Genomic DNA, 27,131 nt, shown 5'->3' on the forward strand with positions numbered 1-27,131 from the left:
CTATAAGTAACATCATGATATATGGAGAAAAAATTGAAGTTGTCGAGGATTTCATTTTACTTGGATCCACAACCAGTGCCTACAGCAGCAGCAGTCAAGAAATCAAAGGATGTGTTGGATTGGGCAAATCTGCTGCAAAAGACTTCTTTAAAGTGTTAAAAGGCAAAGATGTCACTTTGAGAACTAAGGTGCACCTGACCCAAGCCACAATATTTTCAGTTGCTTCGTATGCATTTGAAAACTGGACAGTGTATAACGAAGACCCAAGAAGAATTGATGCCTTTGAACTATGGTGTTGGCAAAGAATATAGAATGTACGTGGACTTCCAGAAAGAACAAATCTGTCTTAGAAGAAGTACAGCTAGAATTCTCCTTAGAAGCAAAGATGGTGAGACTTTGTCTAATGTATTTTGGACATGTTATCAGGAGAGATCAGTCCCTGGAGAAGGACATCATGCTTGGCAAAGTAGAGGGTCATCAATAAAGAGGAAGACTCTTGGTGAAATGGATTGACACAGGGGCCACAACAATGGGCCTAAATATAGCAATGATTGTGAGGATGGTGCAGGAGCTGTCAGTGTTTTGCTCTGTTGTATATAGGGTCAGTATAAGTTGGAACCAAGTCTACGACACCTAACAACAGTGTATGGTCTATCCTAAAGAATATTCCTTGTGAACTTGAGAAGAGTGTGTATTCTGTTGTTGATGGACCATTCTATAGGTATCTTTTATATCTAATTGGTTATAGTGTTGTTCGCTACTTTTAATTCATGGTTGATCTTCAGCTTAGTTGTTCTTTACGTTGTTTAAAGTGGGCTATTGATGATTCCAGCTATTATTTTTGAATTGTCTGTTTCTTCCTTCATTCTCTCTGGTTTTGCTTCATCTGTTTTGGGACTCTGTGGTCAGGTGCATATTTGCATATATGTTTATAATTGCTATGATTTTCTGATGGATTGGCCTTTTATCATTATAAAATGTTCTTTGTCTCTAACAAAACTTCTTTATCTTGTTATATTTTGCCTGATATTATAGCAACTCAAGCTTCCTTTTTGATACTTTTTACGTGGTATGTCTTTTTCATCCTTTTACTTTCAGCCTCTTATGTCTTTGAATTCAAAATATGTCTTTTGTCAATATATAATGATTTTTTAAAAATCTATCCTTCCAGTTTCTCCATTTTGAATGAAATATTTAACTCATTCATATTTAATGTAATTATTTAAGAGGCAATATTTACATCTTGTGTTTGATTCTTACAGGATTTATGTCTTTTTTGTTTCTCCTTTCCTCTATTAATGCCTTACTTGTATGAAATAGATATCTTCTAGTATACCATTTAAATTCCTTGCAGTTACTTTTATAATATGTTTTATTCTTGTTATTTTCTTTGTAGTTGCACTGGGGTTTACACTTAACATCTTAATTCACAACAACCTAGTTCTGATTAATACCCACTTAATTGTAATAGTGTACAGACATTTTGATCATATATGGTTCTTTTCCATCCCTCCTTCATTGAGACATTATTGCCATGTAAATTATATCTTTATACAGTGTAAGTCTATCAACATAGTTTTTAAAAAATATTGTCTCATTCAGTTGTCTTTTAAATGATATAGAAGAAAATAATTATATATTTCTCCTTTGTTTTTTAAGGATGCTTTGGCTAAATATAGAAATCTTAGGTTTTGGAAGTCTTTTTCTCTCAGTATGAATAGTTCATCCCCTGCCATCTGAATTGATTCTGTAATGTCCATATTCTTTTTTGCTGAGGCCATAATGTCTCTGCTTAGTTAGTCTAACCCAGACCCACTGCTGCTGATTCAGTTCTGACTCATAGCGATCCTATGGGACAGAGTAGAACTGCCCCGTAGGATTTTTCAAGGAGCAGCTGGTGAATTCAAACTGCCAACCTGTTGGTTAGCAGCCAAATTCTTAACCACTGTGCCACCAGGGCTCCTAGTTAGCCTAGTTGACAGTTAATGATTAGACAGAGATTTGTTAAATGTCTCCATTCAATAAGGCTCTCAGTCTTTCTGAGGGGATCTTTGTGTGTACTGAGGCAACCTTCAATGCTGAGCAAGCCATTTACAATTTTTCCTTAGCTTTCATTTTCTTCCATTCAGCAATAATAAAAACTTCTGGGGAAATCTGATTCCCAACATTGCTATATTATCTTATTTAAAATAAATTTTAATAAAAATTGAAGACATACAAAGACACAGGAAGTATGATGCCTCATGCCCCAAACAAAAAAGATTAAATAGACTCCATCTCTTAGGAAGACCAGATGTCAGTGTAGTAGTTGAGAAAATTTAGCAGTGTACATTTTGGATAGTGTAGTGGTGTCCTTTCCCAAAGGGACCTAGTTTCTCCTTTATTCAAGGGATCGTATGTCTGTAAACTCGCTCAAGTATGGGGATTGATTCAGAGGCTGTGACACTCTGCTTTGGCGATTCAAGTTAGACTTTTGTTCACTTGCCCTAGAACTCTTTTACAATTGTAAATCTTAATTTACAGGTTAAGTAAACATGTGGTAGACTTGTCATATGTTTCACTGTTTGGAACACAATGACCAATTAGCCAACACCATAAAAAAAAAAAAAAGAACACCATAGGTCATTGCAAATCAGACTATTCTAATTACTGCTTTGACTGTACTGTCCATTGTGGTAACCACACTCATTTTTATTTGGCAATTAAGTGCTGCCACTTGGCTCCTGCCACCCGGGAGCCAGTTACTTCAATCGCATTGAGGTTTCCCAGTGCAGTGTTGGTGGTTCCTATTATATCTGTCCTAAAGAGAAGAGAAGTCGTAGTGCTCTTCAAGGATCCTGGAGCTCTCCTCACATTTACCCCTCACAGTTGTGGTGAAAGGTATGTCCTGTGGACATTTGCTGGGTGGATTGGTCTGACATAATAAATCTACTTTAACACTGCAATTTCCCTAAGCCTTTGGATGTCTTTTTCTACATTGTACCAAGGCAATTTTGGCATTTCAACTTCATTTAGTATCATCTACTTTTTGGTCCATGTTTCAATCAACCTATCAAACAAACCATTAGATTCTTTCCTGATGCTTCAAGCTGAGATGTTGACTGCAGAATCTCTGTTTAGTGGACTCATGTTAATGAAGAAAATTCAACTTTATTTTCCTTCCACCATTATCCTGTGCTCTTATATCCATTCCCACGCTCATTCCCTGGATTTCCGTCTGTATAAATTAGAAAAATCATGTTGTTCTTTTGGAGTGTAGTGTACCTCCTCATAGGTGACTTTTTATACCTCACCTTTACTTAACCCAACTAATTTAACAACATGTAACTGCTTCATATCAGCATCTAGAGTGTTTGTCCAAACAGCTAGGCATCATAGCCTAGCCAAGCTGACACATAAAATTAACCATCACAGCATCCAAATTAAAAATTAGTGCAATTTTTTGAATATTATGAGTGTATAATGTAACAAACTTCAGCATAGAAAAGATTAATCTTACCTATTATTCTTTTTTTATTATTCTAGGGGGGTTATCTATTAAAGAACTTAGCTCTAAAATATCATTAACTCTATGAATGTTTTGACATATGCAACTCAAGTTCAAGTTTGAGTTTTAAGTTCAAGTCTGAGATTTACAGAATGTTTAAGTTGATGATGACGACCCTGTTAAAATTCAATAAATAAGTTATTTCTTTAAAAAAAAAAAATTTCTTTAGGTGTTAGAAAAATGTTAGTAACTTATGCCTAATTTAATTTCAGAGTCAAATGTGACACATCTTTATTGAAATAACTGGTGCATTTTGAAAATTAACCTACATTACATTTAATCTTCATCCATTTTGCACCTGCAGCCTGTTCTTCCTAAAATGAGCCTATCTTTTTATATTCCTACTTGTTTCAGTATGACACTGTCGGCAGACCTCTAAAATGAGAGATATTCAGATGCAGCTCACAGTAACAAGTTAATCCCCTCTGTCTCCGAGGGAGCGAGGGGAGAGGGCAAACTGTGGACGTTTTCTGAAAAAAAAAAATGCTTTGATGCACACTGCCCTTGTCCTTGAAAGATAAGCAGAACCATTTTCACAAAATACATGCAGACTGGCTCCAGAATGTCTGTAGATTAACTGCTATGGGACTTGTGGTTACTGTTTCTTTAAATTTTCATATATAAAAAGTTTTCCTCAACTCCTATACTTTGGAGCATTTAGCAGCCTTGCTCCATGCTCACCAACTGCAGTTGCTTTATTCCTCAATAAAACTCATTCCTTTTTTTACCTAACTATGTAAGAATTTTGGTCTTGGACCACATCTTTATTCAGAAAAGCTGTCTTTGCAATCTCTTGTTCTTTGCACATCTCTAAATTCATGCATTGTACAAATAAAAGCTCACGCAGCCTCCTGTTTCTGAAAGTGATAGCATTAATGAGGTTTTGTGTTTAATTTTTTTTTTTTTTAATAGAAAGCAGTGATAAATTCCCACTTAAAATATATAAAGAATTGTTTTGACAACTTCAACAGTAGTGTCTGAGTGACTGGCAGTTGAATTCTAGCGATGATATATGGTAATTCATTTATTTTGTTTTGATTGTTTTAATGCCTTTTATGACTTTTAAGTACATGTACAAGTCTTTTTTCCAGTATTTTGCTATAATTAGATTGCATTTGAAGTACAATTTAAGCAGGTAGATATCTATGTTGAATAACATTAAAAAGCTTTTTGTGTGTCAGATTCAAATTATTCAGATGTTATTCCATCTTGTTACGAGACTTTCAACAGCATGTAGTCCTACCTTTCTCCTTTAAAAATACTTCAAAAGTAGATCATTATTGCCAAGTCTTGTTTGTTTTTTTTTTGAAGGCGATAAATTTACTGGGCTGGCGGAAGCAATCACTTTATATCAGACATCTGAATGATAGTTACATGATAAGTGTTACTGATTAAAGTTTGCCCATTTACTTTCTTGTTTTTTTTTTGGCTGTTGGTGATGGGATACCCTGGAACTGAACCATCTGATAGATAGAGGGTATTAATTGTTAAAAAACAAAAAGGGGAGGGGGAGGATTTTTTGAATGATACAGTCCTGATTCTTATCCCAAGTCTGTTCTACAGATGTGTGCCCTTGTGAAAATTACATAACCAGTCTGAGCCTCCAATCTTACCTGTGTTTCATTTTCAGCCAGCCTCATAGACAACATCCTCATTTCTGCATCCTTCTCCAGTTTTCCTCGTTTCTTCATTCTTCTATTTCCAATACTTTAGTTGTTTTCAAACTTTAACTAGTTTCAGTCGAGTTGATTCTGACTCACGGCGACCCTGTGTATGCCAGAGTTTCAGTCGAGTTGGTTCTGACTCATGGCGACCCTGTCTATGCCAGGGTAGACCTGTGATCGGTAGGGTTTTCAAAGGCCGGTTTTTGGGAAGTGTATCACCCGGCATTTCTTTCAAGGCACTGCTGGGTGAGCTTGAACCTCTAACCTCTTTGTTAACACCTGAGTGCATTAACCCTTTGCATCCAATAAAATCACTTAGGGAGTTTGTAAAATCCCTCACTCAATTTAGCAAGAATCTCTGAGGTGTGACCCAGAAATCAGTATTTTTGGGAAGCTTATCAAGTAATTTCATTGGACAGCTGAGTTTGAAACCAACTTCTCTATTGTATTCCGTCTTGACCAGGTTCTTTGTCTTGACCCCTGACTCTTTGTGGCATGCATCTTTTATTGGATTCTGACTGTACTTGTCTGGTCTTGGAAGCCTGGTTCTGTGTATTCTGATGCTTTGCCTTATGTGGGTAATTTTCAACTGGATATGGAATGTCCATCCGCCATTGCCAAATTTACATTGTTTTTTTTTTCTTTATTGATCATATTATCTTATTGATAATAGGAAAATATCATTTCCTGTGTAGGAATTTCTCTCTTTTTCTATTCCAAATAAAAAGTAATTCAGATTTTTTCTCTTAAAATTAATATCATACCTGATACCAAAGTGGAAGAAACACTTCAACAGATGTGACAGAAAGACGTCATTTCTAAAGATGCGTAATGACAGTGTAGGTAGCAGAATACATTCTACCATCCCACCGCCCTTGACTTTGATATTAATTATGCTATAAAAATATATCTTTGTGACAGTATGGGGTGTACAGTCACATGAACTGTTTGATTTCTGAGTTTGCTTCATGTTCATATCATTTTTTCTGTCAACTCTGGATCAAGTGAAGTGTATGGGTTTTCAGTGGAAGGTAATGTTAATTTAAAAGTGGAAGGTTGAAAAAACAGATAATATCTTTTGTGAGGATAATCCTGGAACATATGCACTATCACCTAGATATAGAGAAAGTAACCTTTCTGTGTACATTATGCACACATACTTAGGTATTTTATACGTACTAGATATGAATTCAGGAGCCCTGGTTTTTTGGGTGGCATAGTGGTTAAATGCTTGGTTGCTAACCTAAAAGGTCAGCAGTCAAACCCACAAGCTGCTCCATGGGAGAAGGATGTGGCAGTCTGCTTGCATAAAGATCACAGCCTTGGAAACCCTATGGGGCAGTTCAACACTGTCCTATAGGGTTGCTATGAATTGGAATTGACTCAGTGGCAACGGGTTTGGTTTGGTTTTAGGTATGAATTCTTTATTGACTATGTGTTGCAGATACCTTCTCCCAGCTTTTTGTTTGCGTTGGTTTTTAGTGGGATCCTTTAATGAAAAGAAAAAGCAGTTAAATGTAGGTATATTTGTCAATCTTTGCCCAATTAGTTTTTTGCTTTTTGTACCTTATTGAAAAAATCTTTCTAACCCCAGGCAGGTATTTCTTTTTAAAGTTTTAAACTTAAAGTCTTTAATACTTCTGGAATTAAGTAAATATCCAATTTATTTTTTCTCCATATAAATAATTAACAGTTAAATTGTAATAAAATATATATTTTATAATTGATGACAAATAGCAGATACTGATATTTTCTATTTTTTAGTGATTTCTTAACTGTTTTGGCTCTTTATTTTTCCATATAATTTTAGGGTCTTTTTGTTAAGTTCCACACTGACTCATATTTTGGTTGGAACTACTCAGACTGTAGGGATCAATTTTGGGTCAAATGACAGCTTTAATGGTTTTCAATAAAATGTTAAGTTTTCTTCTTTAAAGCCTTACATGTCTTTTGGTGGATATATTTCTGGATATTTAATGAATTCGGGGGGAAAGAAAATGTTCTACAAAATTTTTCCTCTTGGTTTGTATTGTATACATATACAATTGACAGTAATAAATTGATATTTTATCCAGCAATATTGCTAAAATTTCATGAATTTTAATAATATGCCTATATATTTATTTTTTGTGGCACTTAGTATTATCTGTGGATAATAATGTTGTTGAATCCTTATGCTTTTATTATTATTATTTTTTAATTGCAGTAGACTAAAGTGTACAGAAAAATGCTGACTAACAGCTGTGACAGTGGGAATTCTTCTCGTGTTTCATTATTTACAATGATGTTTATTGCAGGGTTCTTCAGTAGCTGATTGTTTACACGTTTGGGAAATTACTCAACTCCTGGTTTGTAAAAAAAAATTACCACAATTTTTTTTCTCTGTCTATTTAGAGCATTTTTTCTCCTTTTATCTCTCAACATTTGAATAAACATTCTTTATTTTTATTCATAAATTTATTTTCATTGATCTGTCTTTCTCTATTTCCATTCTTCCCTGTACCTCATCGTAGGCAATTATGCTAAGTTGTATTTTCTCTTTACATGTTTCTGCAAAATATCTGTTTTTGCATATGCTTTTTTTTTTTTAATAAGTCAGTTGTTTTTGAAAACATCATACAAAGAGAAAAGTGTTTAAATCATGAGTATAGCTCAGTGAATTCTCTTGGAGAACTCACTTACATAAACAGCTTGCAGATGAAAAAACAGAACCAAACGAGCACCCAGAAGCTCTTTCATGTTCCCTTCTAGCCACTACCCCTTGAGTATAAGTGAATTTTTAACTTCTGTATCTTATGTTAGTCTTCCCTGCTTTCGAACCGTATAAATGGAATCAGACATTATGTTAATTTTTGTGACATTTCTTTATGTCTTTGCTTGTAGTTGTGATTCGTATATTCTCACTTATGTATAGTATTCATTCTATGGCTATACCAGAGTTCATCCATTCTACCTGTTTTTGGACATTTGGGTTGTTTTCGGTTTGGGTTATTACATGCAGTGCTGCTTTACATATTCTTAGACACGTCTCCTGATGAACGTATATTTGCAATTCTGTTGGGTGAACACCTGGGAATGGAATTGCTGTTTCATAGTTGTGTACCTGTTCAGCTTTTGTAGATACTGCCAAGCAGTTTTCCAAAGTGGTTGCACCAATATAAACCTCCCAGTAACTGTATATGAGAACTATATTTGCTCCACGTCTTCTATAAAACATGGGAGATATTTTTTCACTTTATCCATTCTATTGTGTATGTAATTTTGTCTTATTGTGGATTAATTTGCATTTCCCTGGTGGTTAATCAAGGGAAGCACCTTTTCGTTTGTTATTGGTTATTCAGATGCACCCCCCCTCCACCTTTATGCCTATTTGAGTCTTCCCCAATTTTTCCATTGGGTTGACTGTCTTATTCTTATTGATTTTAGGGGTTCTTGATATATTCTGTGCATGAATTCTTTTTTTTATATATTCTGTGCATGAATTTTGATCAAATATATGTGTTGAAAATATCTTACTCTGTGGGTTCCTTTTTACTCAATAGTACTATCTTTTATTGAACAGAACTTCTTAATTTTGATGTAGACCAATTAATTTTGATAGAGAACAATTTTTAATTTAGCGTTAGCACTTTTTTTCATGCTGTTCAAGAAATTGATTTACCTTTCAACTTTAAATCTAAAGCCCACTGAAAATTGATTTTTTAAATGTGCTATGCAGTAGGGCTCAAAGTTCCTTTTTTCCATATTTATTGAAAATATTACTTCTCCCAAACTTCAGTGCAGTGCCAAATTTATCACAAATAAGGTGATCATTTATGTGCAGATCTCTCACTGCCTTCTGTTTTGTCTGCTCCATTGCCTACTGACCTTCAGCACAGAGCCTGTTGATTTAATTCCTGTAGCTTTATAATAGGTGTTGAAGCTGGCATCGGTAAGTCGGGAGCCTGTTTTTGTTCTTCAGAATTGCCTTGAATGTGCTTGAAGTTTTGCATTTTCATTTTAAAAATTTAGAATTTGCCAGTTTCTAAAAACCTACTGGAATTATGATTTACTATTGTTTTGAAAAGGAGACTTGGTGGCACAATCCCTTAAGAGCTCAGGTGCTAACCGAAAGGTTGGTGGTTCCAACCCACACAGCTGCTGTTCTGAAGAAGGACCTAATGATCGGCTTCCCTAAAGATTACAGCCACGAAAAACCCTATGGGGCAGTTCTGTCACGTCACGTGGGGCTGCTAGGAGTGAAAAACAATTCGAATGCACCTAATAACACACTGATTGGAATCTGTAGCTTAATTTGGATTGAGATAATATCTTGATGAGATTACTTCATCCAATCCATGAATATGATATATCCTATAATTTATTTAGGTCTTCTTAAGTTTTTTTCAATAATAGTTTGTAGTTTTCAATGTCGAGGCCTTGCACATCTTTTATTACATTGGTTTCTAGGTATTGATGGCTTTTTTGATGCTACTGCAAATAGTATCTTCTCATTTGGTTATTATATGGTGCTGATACATTGAAATATACTCTTACGTGTTGACATAGTATACCACTGGCCGATAATTTTATTAATTACAAGGATTGTTTTGATTTTTTCATACTATATCTAGAAACTCATGGATTATCTCCATGCTCAGTGATATCATCTGTGAAAAACGATAGTTTTGTTTTTTCTTTCCTGTCATTATGCATTGTATCATTTTTTTTCTTGCCCTAAAATAAAAAAAAAATTTATTATTTTTTTTTTTTTAATTTTACTTACCAGGATCTACGTGCAATGTTGTATGAGGACAAAAAAAAAAAAAAAAACCTGTTGCCGTGGAGTCGATTCCAACTCTTAGCGACCCTGTAGGACAGAGCAGAACTGCCCCATAGGGTGTCCAGGGAGTGCCTGGTGGGTTCAAACTGCCAGCCCTTTGGTTAGCAGCCATAACTAACCACTACACCACCAGGGTTTCCCAGTGTTGTACAGAAGTGGTGAAAGTGATATGCCTTCCTCATTGAGGAAGAAAGCTTTCAGTAATTCAATACTGAGTGCAATATATGCTCTATGTGTCTTTCTGGATGTTCTACAGAAAGTTAAGGGAGCTCTCTTCTATTGAAAGGTTTCGTTGTATTGGATATTGAATTTTTTCAAAAGCTTTTTTTTTGGATTTATCAGCATTCATATGATTTCTCTTTTTCTGTTCATATGGTGTGGTTGCCAGCCTCTACAAATGACCCTTGGTATACACTTCTGTGTTATCCCATCTCATATTATACCAGGGCTGATCTAGGCCATCGTAGCATATGTCAGAGGTGAGGATATGTCATTTCTGAGATCAGGTTATTAAGGTAACGAACGACAACAACAGCAAACAAAGCAAAACAAGCCCTTCCTCATGCAGATCTTTTTTTTTTTTTCCCCTGGGAGATTTTGTGTTTTGTGAACATCCTGTTTGGAGGAGCCCAGGAAGCAAAGAACTGAAGGCTGCTGTCAGTAGCCACGTGAGGGAAGTTAGAAGCAGATCTTCTAGTCTCAGTCAAGTCTTCAGAGATTACAGCACAGTCACACAAATTCCCAGATTCCTGCACTTCAAAAGCTGTTTGTTGTCTTAAGCTGCTAATTTTTTAGGTATTTTATTAAGCGGTAGATGAATAGTGAAATACACTATCTTCAAATATTAAATCACCCCTACAATCCTTGTTCCAGTTGATCAAAAAGTATTTTCTTTTTTATATTTTTCTAAATGTGATTTGTTAATATTTTTAGTAGGGTTTTTGCATTTATGTTCAAGAGAATTATTGATACGTAATTTTTCTTGATTATAGCCTCCTTGTTAGATTTTAGTAGTCAAGTGAGTTTGATTTTATAAATGATCTTAGTGGTGTTTCCTATTTCTCTGTTCTCTGAAAGACTTTGTATAATGTTGGTGTTATTCCTGAAATGTTTAGAAGAATTCATTGATGAAGTTATCTGGGCCTGAGGTTTTCTTTGTGAAAGGTTTATAATAATGATTTCAACTTTTTAAATAGACAAAGGAATGTTTATACTATACTTTTGTTTTATATAGATTCAGTTTTATTAAATTGTGTTATTTAAAGAAATTGTGAAATGTTGTTAATATATTTCCTTTTTCACATCTTTTACATTTATAGTGGTGTTCTCTTTTCTATTTGTGATGTTGGTACTTTGTGCGTTCCCTCCTCATTTCTTAATCAGTCCTTTAACAGAACATATTTTTGGCATTGCTGATTTTGTATGTCAGGAAGTTTGGAAGACAGCTACTTGGCCAACTGACTGAAAGAGATACCATCTTCAAGCTTGCACTTTACTTCTGAGGCTCCGCAGAGCCTGCTGTCCCATTGAAGTTCACCCAGCATCGACGGCCAAGATCTGTTGGCCCTTTTCAACTTTTCTACCATAAGTAATTTTCTTGATGATCTCTGAAGGTCACTTGTCCTGAAACCAAAGAAATATTTAATTCTTCCAAGAGTCAGCATTTTTCATTATTTAACTCTATTAGGAGTATAAATAGGATTATATAAATTGGATGATATGATTTCATGTATCTCACAATTATACCAGTATTACTCACAATGCTTTGCCTGTTTAGAACTCAGCTGTATAGAAACAACACAAATCTTGCCTCTGACGTTGCATAATAGATTTGTTGGTATCGGTTACATCGTTCCTTATGATGTTGCAACATCCATTGTGACTCCTAAAGATTCTAGTGACTCTGCTTTGTTGATGATGTCAAACAAAAACAAATTTAAACTTAGTTAGGAGCATATTTATTCAAAAGAATATTGCAATAAGGAGAGGGGAAGGTATTATCACAGTGGGGAGAAAGTTCTGATCATAAGAGCAGTAAACCTCTCCAAAGTTAAGCAAAAAGGGTTTTTCTTTTTAGAGAACTGAGCAAGGCTAGAAAGAACCAGGTGTAAGGAAGTATAAAAAGGGTAGCATGCTTAGATAATACATTAGAGAATGTTTTATGATGAGGCCAGCCTATTCTCCTAGAGGGCTCCTTAAGAGGAGGGGTTGTATGTTGACTCAGGACCAAAGTTCAAGGACTTGAGGGGAGGAGAGACTCTTAACCAAAATTTGCTTAATAAGCAAGAGGACAAGTAGTTTATTCATTTAGGCAAAGAATGGGAATTTGGAGGGTGTGTTTCTGGTCTGGAAACTCTGGTAGCATAGTGGCCAAGAGTTCAGCCACTAACCAAAAGGTCAGCAGTTCAAATCCACCAGACGCTCTTTGGAAACCCTATGGGGCAGTTCTGCTTTGCCCTGTAGGGTCACTATGAGTTGGAATTGACTCAGGGGCAAAGGGTTTACGGGTATCTGGTCCGGAAGTGGTTAATTGTCAGGCTGCTACCAAAAGACCAGCAGTTTGAATCCACCAGCTGCTCCCTGGAAACCCTTTGGGGAGATCTACTCCGTCCTATAGGGTCACTATGAGTCGGAATCTACTCAACGGCAATGGGTTTTGTTTTGTCTTTTGGAATTTGCGTTGTTGTATATAAACAAGAGAGCATCCATAGTGTTATCTAAGGCAGATGGGGAATGTAGATCTTCACAGAAAGCCTTTTTTTGGGATTCAAAGAACAGGAGCGATACTTAACCATTAATGTTTTCCAGGATGACAGGGCTCCTGTAAAGCACAGCATTATCAGTGATGAACATGGATGTGAGTTTTACCACAAAATATGCAGAAAAATGTGACCAATAATTCTTTTTCTAGTTAATTTAAATTTATTTCTTGAATTTATAGCTTAATCATAGAATAACACATCCTCCGGTGATTTCGTCTTGAACTCTATAAGCCATTCCTAGAATGTAACCTCTTTTAATGTTGACCACTCTTCAGTGGGGATGATAGGGAAGGGGCTGTAGGCAGTGATAAGACTGGGCCCATTCATGCAAGGAATGTCCACCCCTTACTCAGTATGGCTTAAGTGACATCCATGCAAGTAGAATCATTACATCAAAGGCAGTTGAGAACATCTATATGAAGGGCTCCTTGGCATTGAGGAGCAGTGGTCCCAAAAGCTTTGGAAAGAGATAGGTGCACGCAGCCACTGTGTCAGTCCATCTCATTCAGGGTCTTCCTCTTCCTCTTTTTTGTTGGCCCTCCACTTTACCAAGCATAATGTCCTTACCCAGGGACTGATCCATGTCCAAACTATGTGAGACAAAGTCTCACCATCCTTGCTTCTGGGGAGCATTCTGCTTGTACTTCTTCCAGGACAGATTTGTTCATGCTTTTGGCAGTGCATGGTATGTTCAATATTCTCTACCAACGCCATCATTGAAGGTATTGATTCTGTTTCTGTCTTCCTTGTTCATTGTCCAGCTTTCGTGTGCATGTAAGGCGATTGAAAACACGATGGCTTGTGTCAGGCGCATGTTCAGCTTCAAGGTGGCATCTTTGAATTTTAACACTTTAAAGAGGTCTTTTGCAGCTGATTTGCCCAATGCAATGCGCATGTTGATTTCGTGAGTGGTGCTTCCATGGATGCTGATTGTGGATCCAAGTAAAATGAAATTCTTGACAACTTCCGTCTTTTGTCCATTTATCATGATGTTCCTTATTGGTTAGGTGTGAAGATTTTTGTTTCCTTTATGTTGAGGTGTAATCCATAATGAAGGCTGTAGTCCTTGATATTCATCGGTAAGTGCTTCAAGTCTTCTTCACTTTCAGCAAACAAGGTTGTGTCATCTGCATAGCACAGGTTGCTAATGCACCTTCCTCTAATCCCGATGCCCCATTGTTCTTCATAGAGTCCAGCTTCTCAGGTTATTTGCTCAGCATACAGACTGAATAGGCATGGCGAGAGGATACAACCCTGACGCACACCTTTCCTGACTTTAAACCAGGCAGTATCCCCTTGGTCTGTTCAAACGTCTGCCTCTTGATCTATGTACAGGTTCCTCATGAGCATGATTAAATGTTCCGGAATTACCATACTTTGCAATGTTATCCATAATTTGTTATGATCCACACAGTTAAATGCCTTTGCGTAGTCAATAAAACACAGGTAAACATCTTTCTGGTATTCTCTGCTATCAGCCAGGATCCATCTGACATCAGCATTGATATCCCTGGTTCCGTGTCCTCGTCTGAATCCGGCTGGAATTTCTGTGGCAGTTCCCTGTCGATACACTGCTGCAGCTACCTTTGAATGAATTTCAGCAAGATTTTGCTTGCATGTGATATTAATGATATAGTTCGATAATTTCCACATTCAGTTGAATCACCTTTCTTGGGAATAGGCATAAATGTGGATCTCTTCCAGTCGGTTGGCCAGGAAGCTGTCTTCCATATTTCTTGGCATAGAATAGACTCTCAGTTTAAAAAAAAAAAAAAAAAAATTGTTACATGAACAAGAGCAAGTGGAAGTTATTTCACTAAGTTTTTCTATTTACATTTTATATAATCTTGTTTTAATGAGTGTCTTAGTTATCTAGTGCTGCTATAACAGAAATACCCCATGAGATTGGCTTTAGCGAACAGAAATTTATTTTCTTACACTTTAGGAAGCTGTCGTTGTTATGTGCAGTGGAGGCGATTTAAAGTCCAAATTCAGGGCACTGCTTCTAGAGGAAGGCTCTTTTCTCTTTTCAGCTTCTGTTCCTGGGCTCCTGGGTGATCTTCATGTGGCCTGGCCTCTATTTTCACTTTATATGCTTCTTTGTTTCTATGCCTAATCTCCTCTTCTTTATCTCAAGAGTAATTTGTTTAAAACACAACCTATGCTGTTATGGACTCATTAACATAACAAAGAAAACCGTATTTCCAAATGGGATTACGTCAATCAGTATACCCTGCCCCCACTGCGGTCCAGTCAATTTCCAAATCACAGCGACCCTATAGGACAGAGCAGAACTGCCCCACTGGCTTTCCGAGGAGTGCCTCATGGATTTACACTGCCGACCTTTTTGGTTAGCAGCAGTACCTCTTAACCACTAGCCACCAGTGTTTCTTTAATAGGTATAGGGGTTAGGATTCCCAACATATATTTTTGAGGGACAGTATTGAACCCTAGACAGTGAGTTTATCTCTAGTACTTTAATTTGTTTTCTATATAGTTGCTATGAGTCGGAATTGACTAGATGGCAATGAGTTTCGGTTTGGTTCTCATTGGGTTATGGCATCTATACATTGCTATCCGTATAATTAATCCTACAATACGTTTTTATCATGTAGACTTGAAAACCTCTTGTTGAATCTTTCAAAGATTACACATACTTATGCTTTCTTTCATTTTAATGGAATTAAAAAAAAAAGAAGTCACGAGCAGATGATGAAAAACCCAATAACCGTGGCTGTTTCCAGTTTCACCCGTGGTGACTGGCACGACCGTAACATGATCCTTGATAATGATAAAGTTTTGTCAGAATTGCTGCTTCTTCGTCTTCTTTTTTTGTGGATAGACTTTATTTTTTAAAACAGTTTTAGGTTTACAGAAAAGTTGTGCATAAAGTACAGAGAATTCCCATACTCTTCTTGCCCCCTGTACGTGATTTCTTAATTAGCATCTTGCATTCCTGTGACACATTTGCTATAATTGATGAAACAATATTGATACATTGTTGTTAACTAAAACCCGTGGTTTATGTTACGATTAATTCTGCGTCCTACAGTCCTGCGGGTGTTGAGAAACGCATATGCCACGTGTCCATCATCACAATATCATCCAGAATAGTTTCAGTGCCCCCAAAGTGCCCTGTTGAGCTGTTTTTTAGAGACTCATGACAATTTAGCTTTGGTATCAAAATTTTTTTTCTCCCTTTATTTGAGCACCATGAAAAACATCTAGTTGTACATCTAATTAATGGCAACTCTTTATGTTACACAAGCCTGTAGCCTTCACATTAAAATCAGATTAGCCGAGCTTCGCATTTGCCAGAACATGCATCTGACGTTGTTGTTAGGCGGTTCTGCGCGTCTCCCTGTGGCGTGTTCGCTGCACAGCTGCTTTGTCTTCTCAAGAGGGAGAGAAAAATGGCAGCAATCAAACAGTGTTTAATGCTCATTTCTGTGTTTTCAGTTGACTTTTCTCTTGATTCACTTTCTTGAGGGGCTTGCCTCACATTTCCTTATTTTTTTCTTAATTGTTTTCAAGTATAAAAACAAGAAGCAAACATCTTTTCAATGTCTTGAATCTGTTTTGCGTAGTATTGTGGACTACCCTTTTGTTAATTTTCCTGTTTGTGCAAATTTAGTTATAAAATTAAGCAAAGTTCAATGCCAGTAAATTGGTACTTTGTCTTTTGATACAACTCTCAGAGTTATACTGAATATTTGAAAAGGCACGTTTTTAGATTAGATCTTAGACTGAAGTGAAAAAAACATGTTGCAAGTAAAGGCCAAATATAGGAAATTGCTCTTCTCCTGTGATAATAGCTTTCTGCTGTAAAAGGGCAAAAAAAAAAAAAGTCAAGATACTTACGTTAACATTTGGAAGCTTTTGAAGCTTACAAAATGTGAAGTTTAGCAAGAAGTATTCTGAAGATACTGTGAATACAAGTGTGTCCTGAGTTTTCAATGCAAAAACATTGAATTTCAACTTTTTTTTGAAACTTTCATGTTCTGGTTACATAATATCTGACCCTTAAGTCTCATCTATATAACTTTTTAAATTTTTCAAAAATTTTTATTGTACTTTAGTTGAAGGTTTACAGAGTAAACTAGGTTCTCATTAAACAATTGATACACATACTGTTTTGTGACGTTAGCAGACAACCCTATGGCATGGCAACACTCTCCCCTTCTCAACCTTACTTCCCTCATTACCAGCTTTCCTGTCTCCTCCTGCCTTCTTGTCCTTGCCCAGGGCTGGGGTGTTCTTTTAGTCCCGTTTTGTTTTATGGGCCTGTCTAATCTTTGGCTGAAAGGTGAACCTCAGGAATGACTTCATTACTGAGCTAAGAGTGTTCGGGGGTCATACTCTTGGGGTTTCTCCAGTATCTGTCAGACCAGTAAGTCTGGTCTTTTTGTGTGTGTGTGTGAGTTAGAATTCTGTTCCACATTTTTCTCCAGCTCTGTCTGGGACCCTCTATTGTGACCCCTGTGAGAGCAGTCAGTGATGGTAGCTGGGCATCATTTGGTGTGCTGGACTCAATCTGGTGGAGGCTGTGATAGTTGTGTTGCATTAGTCCTTTGGACTAATCTTTCCTTTGGGCCTTTAGTTTTCTTCATTCTCCCTTGTTCCAGATTGGGTGGGACCAATGGAGTATCTTAGGTGGCCGCTCAGAAGCTTTTTTTTTCCCCCCAGGGAGCAATAAGTTTATTTTAAATCAGATTGGAAAAGCATTAATGATTCTATATTTAATTTTTTTGAAGTTAAAAAAAAATTTTTTTTTAATTATACTTTAGGTGAAGGTATACAGAACAAACTAGTTTGTCATTAAACAGTCAGTACACATATTGTTCTATGGCACTGGCTAACAAACCCACAAAATGTCAGCACTCTCCCTTTTCAACCTTGGGTTTCCTATTACCAGCTTTCCTGTTCTCTCCTGCCTCCTAGTCCCTGCCCCAGGGCTGGTGTGCCCCTTTAGTTTTGTTTTATGGGCCTGTCTAATCTTTGGCTGAAGGGTGAACTTCAAGAGTGACTTCATTACTGAGCTAAAAGTGTGTCCCAGGGCCCTACTCTCAGGATTTCTCCAGTCTCTGTCAGGCAGCAAGTCTGGTCTTTCTTTTTGAGTTAGAATTTTGTTCTACATTTCCTCTACCTCTGTCCAGGACCCTCTATTGTGTTGCTTGCCAGAACTCTCAGTGGTAGTAGCTGGGCACCATCTAGTTTATTGGACTCAGTCTGGTGGAGTCTGTGGTAAATGTGGTCCATTAGTCCTTTGGACTAATCTTTCCCTTGTGTCTTTAGTTTTCTTCACTCTTTCTTGCTCTTGAAGGGGTGAAACCTGTGGAGTATCTTAGATGGCTGCTTACAGGCTTTTAAGACCCCAGACACTACTCACCAAAGTAGAATGCGGAACATTTTCTTTATAAACTATGTTATGCCACTTGAGCTAGATGTTCTCCAAGACCATGTTCCTCACAGCCCTCAGCCCAGTAATCTGATCCCTCAGGGAGTTCGGTGTGCCTCTGGAGCTTCTAAGACCTTGTCTTGGAGAAGTTGTGCTGGCTTCTCCAGTACTGTGTACTGTCTTACGTTTCACCAAAGTTACCACTTATATATGCTTGGAGAAACCCAGCAATCCCCCTTTAGGATAAATTAAAACAAAGTAAAAAAAAAAAAAAAAAGACATGAAAAATAACAAAAAAAAATCTTAATCATAGAAGAATTTTAAACAAAATGGGAAATTACCTTTAAACTGATGAATGAAAAGAAAAACTATTAATCTAGAATTTCATATCCTTGAAAATAGTATTCAAATATGAAGGTGGAATAAAGACCTATTCAAACAAATAAATAAATTAATTTAACTCCAATGGGCTTACGCCCCAAAAAATGCTAAAAAAAGAACTTCAAACTAAAGAGAAATGATATCAGCAGGAAACTTGAATCTGCAGGAAGGTATAAAGACCACTAGAAAGTATAAATATATGAGTATATATAAAAGATAAGAATATATTTATGTTTTTCTATATGTATATATATAATACAGTTAATTATATATTTATATGTTATATATATATACTTATCATATATTTTGCAATATAAATTAAAAAAAAATACATATACCTATGTGTGGAAACCCTGGTGGCATAGTGGTTAAGGGCTATGGCTGCTAACAAAAAGGTCAGCAGATCGAATCCACCACGTGCTCCTTGGAAACTCTATGGGGCAGTTCTGCTGTGTCCTGTAGGTTCGGTATGAGTCGGAATCTACTTGACGGCAACAGGTTTTTTTTTTTTTTTGGTACGTATGTATAAATAATAAGCACTATTTATTATGTTGTAGGATTTTTAACATGTAGAAGTAAAGCATATGACAACTAGACTATAAAGGATGAAAGGGAGTTACTATAATTGTCTTCAGATTCTTACATTGTCCATGAAGTGATATAGTATTTTATGGTAGATGGTGATACACACAAATGCATATTCTTATCCCTAGATTAACTGCTTAAGAGGTAACAGAAAGCCGTGCAGTTAAAAAAAATGATAAAAGGGATAAAATGGAATACCGACAGATAATTGAAGTATTTCCTCCCAAAGAAAGCAAGCAAGAAAGAACAAAGAACAAATGGCACAAACAGAAAACAAGTACCAAAAATGGTAGATTTAAATCTAACCATAATGACGAAAGTTACCTTAAATATGAAAGGAATGACTTCAGTTTGAAAACTAAATACATACCATTTCAGTATCACGTATAAGCAGCATGGTGTGGCTGTTTTAATTGTATATGGGAGGTTTCTATGAGAAAAGTCTACAAAGACTTCCTTCCACTAACATTCATTGGATAGATGCAAGAGAGCATGGGAAATCCAGTCTAGCTAAAAGTCTAGGGAAAAGAGAAATAATCTTCGTGAGGAGCTAGCCAGTCTGCCCCAGTAGCTTACCAGGGTACTTGTATTCTGTTGCCCAATTGTTTTTTTTTTTTTTTTACAGCATGTATAGATTTAAATTCTGTCACCCAAAAGCATCTTATACAGCAACAATCCTCTGCTCTACTAGATGACTATATAATTTATTATTCAAAACTTTGAAAGTAAAATGGGATACTATTAATAATTACATTGAAACAAGAGACATAAATTAGGATTGCCTTTGGCACACAGAGATTTGGTGTCACCCTAGATATGACCCAATATCCCCTTCAAAGGTATTTTGGGTGATATCACAAAAAAAAAAAAAGACCAAACCCATTACTGTCAAATCAATTCCAACTCATAGCAAACCTATAGGACAGAGTGGAACTGCCCCATAGAGTTTTCACGGAGCACCTGGTAGATTCGAACTGCCAACCTTTTGGTTAGCAGCCATAGCTCTTAACCACTATGCCTCCAGGATTTCCAAGTCACACGTAGAAGCGTTAATTTTCTATTACGATAACATGATGTTAGCTTATTGCTGATTTTGTATAGCGTGCACTATATTATGAGAAGACAATGTTTGTTTGCTTTATATTTTTGCAGTTCAGATATTAAACTTGTTTTTAAAGGTGACCTTTTAATTTTCATTGCAAAATTGCAAATCGTTTACTTTTTTCTAATAATACCAATTGTATGTTACTCTTCTTAGTTGTACGTATTTGAAATTTATGAGCTTACTTTTTACTTAGTTAGCAATATATTAAAAACATTTTGGATGCTGTTGTTGTTAGGTGCTGTCAGGTTGGTTCCTACTCAGAGACCTTGTGTACAACAGAATGAAACACTGTCCTATCCCGCACAATTCTCTCTATCGTTGCTATGTTTGAGCCCATTGTTGCAGCCACTGTGTCAATCCATCTCTTTGAGAGTCTTCCTCTTTTTTGATGACCCTCTACCTTATCAAGCATGATATCCTTCTCCAGGGACTGGTCCCTCCTGATAACATGTCCAAAGTATGTGAGACATAGTTTTGCCATCCTTGCTTTTAAGGAGCATTCTGTTTGTATTTCTTCCAAGACAGATTTGTTCATCTTTTGGCAGTCCGTGGTATATCCAATATCCTTCACCAACACTATAATTCAGAGGCATCAGTTCTTCTTCACCCTTCCTTATTCATTTTCCAGCTTTTACATGCATATAAGGCTATTGAAAGTGTGCCTTGAGTCAGGTGCTTGAGTCAAAGTAACATCTTTGCTTTTCAACACTTTAAAGCAGTCTTTTGCAGCAGATTTGCCAAATGCAATGTGTCATTCATTTTCTTGACTGCTGCTTCTGTGGGTGTTGATTGTGGATCCAAGTAAAATGAAATCCTTGACAACTTCAATCTTTTCTCTGTTTATCATGATGTTGCTTATTGGTCCAGCTGTGAGGATTTTTGTTTTCTTTATGTTGACGTGTAATCCATACTGAAGGCTGTGGTCTTTGATCTTCACCAGTAAGTGCTTCAAGTCCTCTTCACTTTCAGTGAGCAAGGTTGTGTCATCTGCATATTGCAAGTTGTTAATGAGTCTTCCTCCAGCCCTGCTGCCACATTCTTCTTCGTATAGTCCAGCTTCTGACAAAGATGTGGTGGAGTATTTTGGATAGAGCCATATATTGCAGGAATTCTGGAAGGAGAATAATTAGTGAAGGGAGAGCTCTGGTTTCAAGTCCGCCAGTAGATTTAAGCCCCTGTGGAGGCCTGGTGTTGCAGTGGTTAAGAGCTCGGCTACTAACCAAATGGTTGAAAGTTCAAATCCACCAGCCACTCCTTGCACACCCTATGGGGCAGTCCAACTCTGTGAGTCAGAATCGACTTGACAGCAACAGGTTTGGTTTTTCTTAGGGTCACTGATTAGTACCTGGTCTTCAGTAATAAATTCAGCCTCTTTTGGATTTAGTATTTTCAGTTTCCAAATGAAGATAACGTTTATGTTTTAAAAATAGTTAAGTGAGATATATATATATAGCTATTTATATATATATATATATATACACACACAAACCAAACCAAACCCACTGCCGTCGAGTTGATTCTGACTCATAGTGACCCTATAGGACAGAGTAGAACTGCCCCATAGAGTTTCCAAGGAGAGCCTGGCGGATTCAAACTGCTGATCTCTTGGTTAGCAGTCATAGCACTTAACCACTATACCACCAGGGTTTCCATATATATATGTGTGTGTGTGTGTGTGTGTATATCTATATAGTATAAACTAATTGGGTTTTGGGTATAAACTAATTGCTGTTGAGTTGATTCCAACTCATAGTGATAGTATAGGACAAAGTAGAACTGCCCCATAGGGTTTCCAAGGCTGTATTCTTTACAAAAGCAGACTGACACATCTTTCTCCTGAGGAGCGGCTGGTCAGTTTGAACAGCTGACCTCTCAGTTACCAGCCTAGCGCTTAACCACTGTACCGCTAGGGCTCCTGACATATAATATATATAAATACAGTGTCTAGTACATGTATAATAGACACTTTATGTATATATATATATAGATATACATAAAGTGCCTAGTATAGTGGCCATTGAACAAATTGCGGGAATAGTAATTATTACTGTAACATTCATTGAAAGTCATTTTATCTAATATTCAGTACTTGATTCTTATATCATTCTTCCACTATCAAATATACATCAAGAAAACTGACAATTGACATATCCTCCTTTATGCCATATATTGTTAAAAGTTACATTTACACTTTTTTATGGAGGATGTTAATTTCAATGCATATAATTTCATATTCCTGTGAACCTGTACATTTAAATTCTTTCATGAAGAGATTAGAAAATGTTAGATAATAAGGCAAGAATATAAGACCTTCCTAATAGCCTAATCTGTTTTTCTGAATCAGTAAATAGGATTTCAGGGAGATTTAATACCCTTTCTTTCCCACCTAAATCTGTTTAAAGAACAAACCTTCTTTGGTATTCTATGAAGTGAGGCAGAGAAAAACTTTAGAAAGGCTGAATTTAAGTAAAGCAATATGACACATGAAAAACACTACCAGCATAGTATTTTCTTGAAGCAGTACCAATTTCAGTATTGAATTCAAAGAGGTAAAATTTTAGTCTTAGGTGGAAATTATCAGACTACGAAAGTCCATGTTTTACTTTATAGAAGGAGAAACTGAGGCTGACAAAATGTAAATGCTATCTGAAAGGCTATACTGCAGATCAAATATTCCCCCTCCATTGAATCATATCATTTGTGGAATTACACAATGCCTCTTCATGCAAACTCTGGGATGTTTTATGGAATTACACAGTGCCTCTTCATGAAAGCTCTGGGACGTGTACCTCAGAATCACAGGAGGGCTTTATGAAAATGTAGATTTACGGGCTCCTCAGTTTTTTTTTTTTTTTTCAGCACACCTTTTGAATCAATCTCTGGAGTAGGATTGAAGAAGACCAGTTTTAACAACAACCTGCCTCTCTAGTGTATTTGAATTTATCTAAGTGAGTCTGGGTAAGTGAATGAATGTTTGATGAAATAAAAGAGTTGAACAGAAGATTTCACAGGGTGGCTCGAGAAGACAAAGTAAAGTACTATAATGACAGGTGAAAAGACCTGGAGATGGAAAACCAAAAGGGAAGAACACGTTTGACATTTCTCAAGCTGAAAGAACTGAAGAAAAAATTCAAGCCTTGAGTTGCAATACTGAAGGATTCTGTGGGGGAAATATTCAGTGACACAGGCAGCATCAATAGAAGTGGAAGGACTACACAGAGTCACTATACCAAAAAGAGTTGATCGACATTCAACCATTTCAGGAGGTAACATAATTAGGAACCGATGGTACTGAAGGAAGACGTTCAGGTTGCACAGAAGGCATTGGTGAAGAACAAAGCTCCGGGGAATTGACACAATACTGATTGAGATGTTTCAACAAACGGATGCAGTGCTGGAAGTCTTCACTCGTCTATGCCAAGGAATTTGGAAGGTAGCTGCCTGGCCAACCAACTGGAAAAGTTCCATATTTATTCCTGTTCCCAGGAAAGGTGATCCAATTGAATGTGGAAATTATCCAACGGCATCATTAATATCACATGCAAGGAAAATTTTGTTGAAGATAATTCAAAAGTGGCTGCAGCAGTGTATCAACAGGTAACTGCCAGAAATTCAGGCCAGATTCAGAAGAGGACGTGGAACCAGGGGTATCATTGCTGATGTCAGATGGATCCTGGCTGAAAGCAGAGAATACCAGAAAGATGTTTACCTGTTTTTTATTGACTATGCAAAGGCCTTCCACTTTGTGGATCATACCAAATTACAAATAACATTTTGAAGAATGGGAATTCCAGAGCACTTAATTGTGCCCATGAGGAATCTGTCCATGGATCAAGAGGCAGTTCTTCAAACAGAGCAAGGGGTTGCTGCATGGTTTAAAGTCAGAAAAGGTGTGCATCAGGTTTGTATCCTTTCACCATACCTATTCAATCTGTATGCTGAGCAAATAATCTGAGAAGCTGGACAATATGAAGAAGAACAGGACATCAGGATTAAAGGAAGACTCGTTAACAACCTGAGTTATACAGGTGACACAACCTTGTTTGCTGAAAGTGAAGAAGACTTGAAGCACTTACTAATGAAGATCAAAGGCCACAGCCTTCAGTAAAGATTAAACCTCAACGTAAAACAAAAATCCTCACAACTGGACCAGTTAGCAACATAATGGTAAATAGAGAAAAGATTGAGGCTGGCTATCAAGGATTTCATTTTACTTGGATCCACTATCAACACCCATGGAAGCAGCAGTCAAGATATCAAAAGACGCAGTGCATTGGGAAGTCTGCTGCAAACGACCTCTTTAATATGTCGAAAAACAAGGATGTCACCTTGAGGACTAAGGCACGCCTGACCCAAGCCATAGTGTTTTCAATCATTTCATATACATGGGAAAGCTGGACAATGAATAAGGAAGACTAAAGAATTGATGCTTTTGAGTTGTGGTGTTGGAGAAGAATATTGAATATACCATGGACTGCCAAAAGAAGGAACAAAGCTGTCTTTGAAGAAGTACAACCAGAATGTTCCTTAGAAGCAAGGATGGCAAGACTGCATCTCACATACTTTGGACATGTTATCAGGAGGGATCAGCCCTTGGAGAAGGATATCATGCTTGGTAAAGTAGAGGGTCAGCAAAAAAGAGGAAGACCCTCAGTGAGATGGATTGACACAATGGGTGTATTTTGGATAAATACATTGCAGGAATTCTGGAAAGAGAAAAACAGTGGCTGCAACAGTGAGTTCAAGCATAGCAACAATTGTAGGGATAGCGCAGGACCAGGCAGTGTTTTGTTCTGGTGTGCATAGGGTCGATGTGAGTCGAAACAAACTGGAAGGCATCTAACAACACGTTCTCCTAGAATGAGTTTGCTTTATAAACCACAGCTTATCTTTGTTTCTGCTATGAGCTAATATTACCTTGATTCCATGTGAAAATTCTTTCAAGTGTAACTTTTTCAAGACCAGTCAGGCATTAGTCATGAATTAGTTAATGCATGACTAAATCAACTGAGAAGCAAAAGAACAAAGTTTTTCACATATTACCATATAGCAGTGAGCAATTAATGTGGTTGATAGGCCTTAAAACCAAAAACAGTCGTCTTCAAGTTGATCCTGACTCATGGCTACCCCATATGTGCCGGAGTACAGGTGTGCCCAACAAGGCTTTCAGTGGCTGGTTTATCAGAAGCACATCACCGTGCCTTTCTTCTCAGGCACCTCTGGGCTGACTGGAGCTGCCAACTTTCCATTAGCAGCCAAACATGTTAAGAGTTTGCTCCACCCAAAGACAGCGGGTTTGCTTTACATCTTAAAATTTTCCAACAAATTGAGTTTTCATATGAGTATAAAGATTAGAATATATTTCTGTATGCCACACACACAACAGGCCTTACAGACAGGAAACAAATTAACGTGGTTTCCACATTGAAGAAGTTTACAGTTGAATGCCAAAAGGGAAAAACATGCTGGGCATTTTACAAGCTGAAAGAACTGAAGAAAAAATTCAAGCCTCAAGTTGTAATATTGAAGGGCTCTACTGGGAAAGTATTATATGACACAGGAAGCATCAAAAGAAGATGAAAGGAATAGACAGAGTCACTCTACCAAGAAGAATTGGCTGACATTCAACCATTTCAGGAGGCAGTGTGTGATCAAGAGCCAGTGGTCCTGAAGGAAGAGGCTCAAGCTGCACTGAAGGCACTGGCGAAAAACAAGCCTCCAGGAATTGACAGAATACCAGCTGAGATGTTTCAACAAATGGATGCAACCCTGGAAGCGCTCACTCCTCTATGCCAAGAAATTTGGAAGTCAGCTACCTGGCCAGCCGACTGGAAGAGATCCATATATGTACCCATTCCAATTAAAGGTGATCCAGCAGATGGGGAGATTATCGAACAATATCATTAATATCACACACAAGTAAAATTTTGATGAAATTCATTCAAAAGCGTTTGCAGCAGTATGTCACAGGGAACTGACGGAAATTCAAGCCGGATTCAAAAGAGGACATGGAACAAGGGATATCAGTGCTGATGTCACATGGATCATGGCTGAAAGCAGAGAATACAAGGAAGATATTTACCTATGTTATAATGACTGTGCAAGGGCATTCAGCTGTGTGGAGCATAACAAATTATGGATGACGTTGCGAAGGATGGAAATTCCAGAACACTCAACTGTGCTCAGGAGGAAACTGCGCTTAGACTGAAAAGCAGTTGTTAACAAAACAGAACAAGGGGATGCTGTCTGGTTTAAAGTCAGAAAAGGTGTGTGTCAGGATTGTATCCTTTCGCCATGCTTATTCAATCTGTATACTGAGCAAGTATTGTGAGAAGCTGGACTATATGAAGAAGAACATGGCATCAGGATTGGAGGAAGACTCATTAACAGTCTGCGTTATGCAGATGACACAGCCTTGCTTGCTGAAAGTGAAGAGGACTTGAAGCACTTACTAATGAAGATCAAAGACCACAGCCTTCAATATGGATTACACCTCAACATAAAGAAAACAAAAATCCTCACAGCTGGACCAATAAGCAATATCATGATAAACAGATAAAAGATTGAAGTTGTCATGGATTTCATTTTACTTGCATCCACAGTCAACACCCATGGAAGCATCAGTCAAGAAATCAAATGACGCATTACATTAGGCAAATCAGCAAAACCCATCTTTAAAGTGTTAAAAAAACAAAGATACCCCTTTAAGGACTGAGGTGTGCCTGAGCAAGCCATGGTGTTTTCAGTCACCTGATAATGCACATGAAAGCTGGACAATGAATAGGGAAGACAGAAGAAGAACTGATGCCTTTGAGTTATGGTGTTGTTGAAGAATGTGGAATATCCCTTGGACTGCCGAAAGAAGTA

General features: G+C 37.1%; 1 protein-coding gene across 12 annotated transcripts in view; it reads left to right on the top strand.

Annotated features, from left to right (window-relative positions):
• The window catches only part of SNTG2 (syntrophin gamma 2), a 459,193-nt gene that overhangs the window by 101,686 nt on the left and 330,376 nt on the right, over positions 1-27,131 (top strand). For 3 of the 12 annotated variants that reach the window (XM_049902602.1, XM_049902603.1, XM_049902608.1), the window contains exon 1: positions 22,552-23,222. The exons of 8 other annotated variants lie outside the window; for them this stretch is intronic. The gene's annotated coding sequence lies outside the window, so the exon portion shown is untranslated. Of the gene's footprint in view, positions 1-22,551; positions 23,223-27,131 lie in introns of those variants that run through there. One more of the 12 variants, XM_049902605.1, reaches the window with a different exon arrangement.

Source organism: Elephas maximus, chromosome 12, assembly GCF_024166365.1.
Source record: "Elephas maximus indicus isolate mEleMax1 chromosome 12, mEleMax1 primary haplotype, whole genome shotgun sequence".
In the NCBI taxonomy this organism is placed as follows: domain Eukaryota; kingdom Metazoa; phylum Chordata; class Mammalia; order Proboscidea; family Elephantidae; genus Elephas; species Elephas maximus.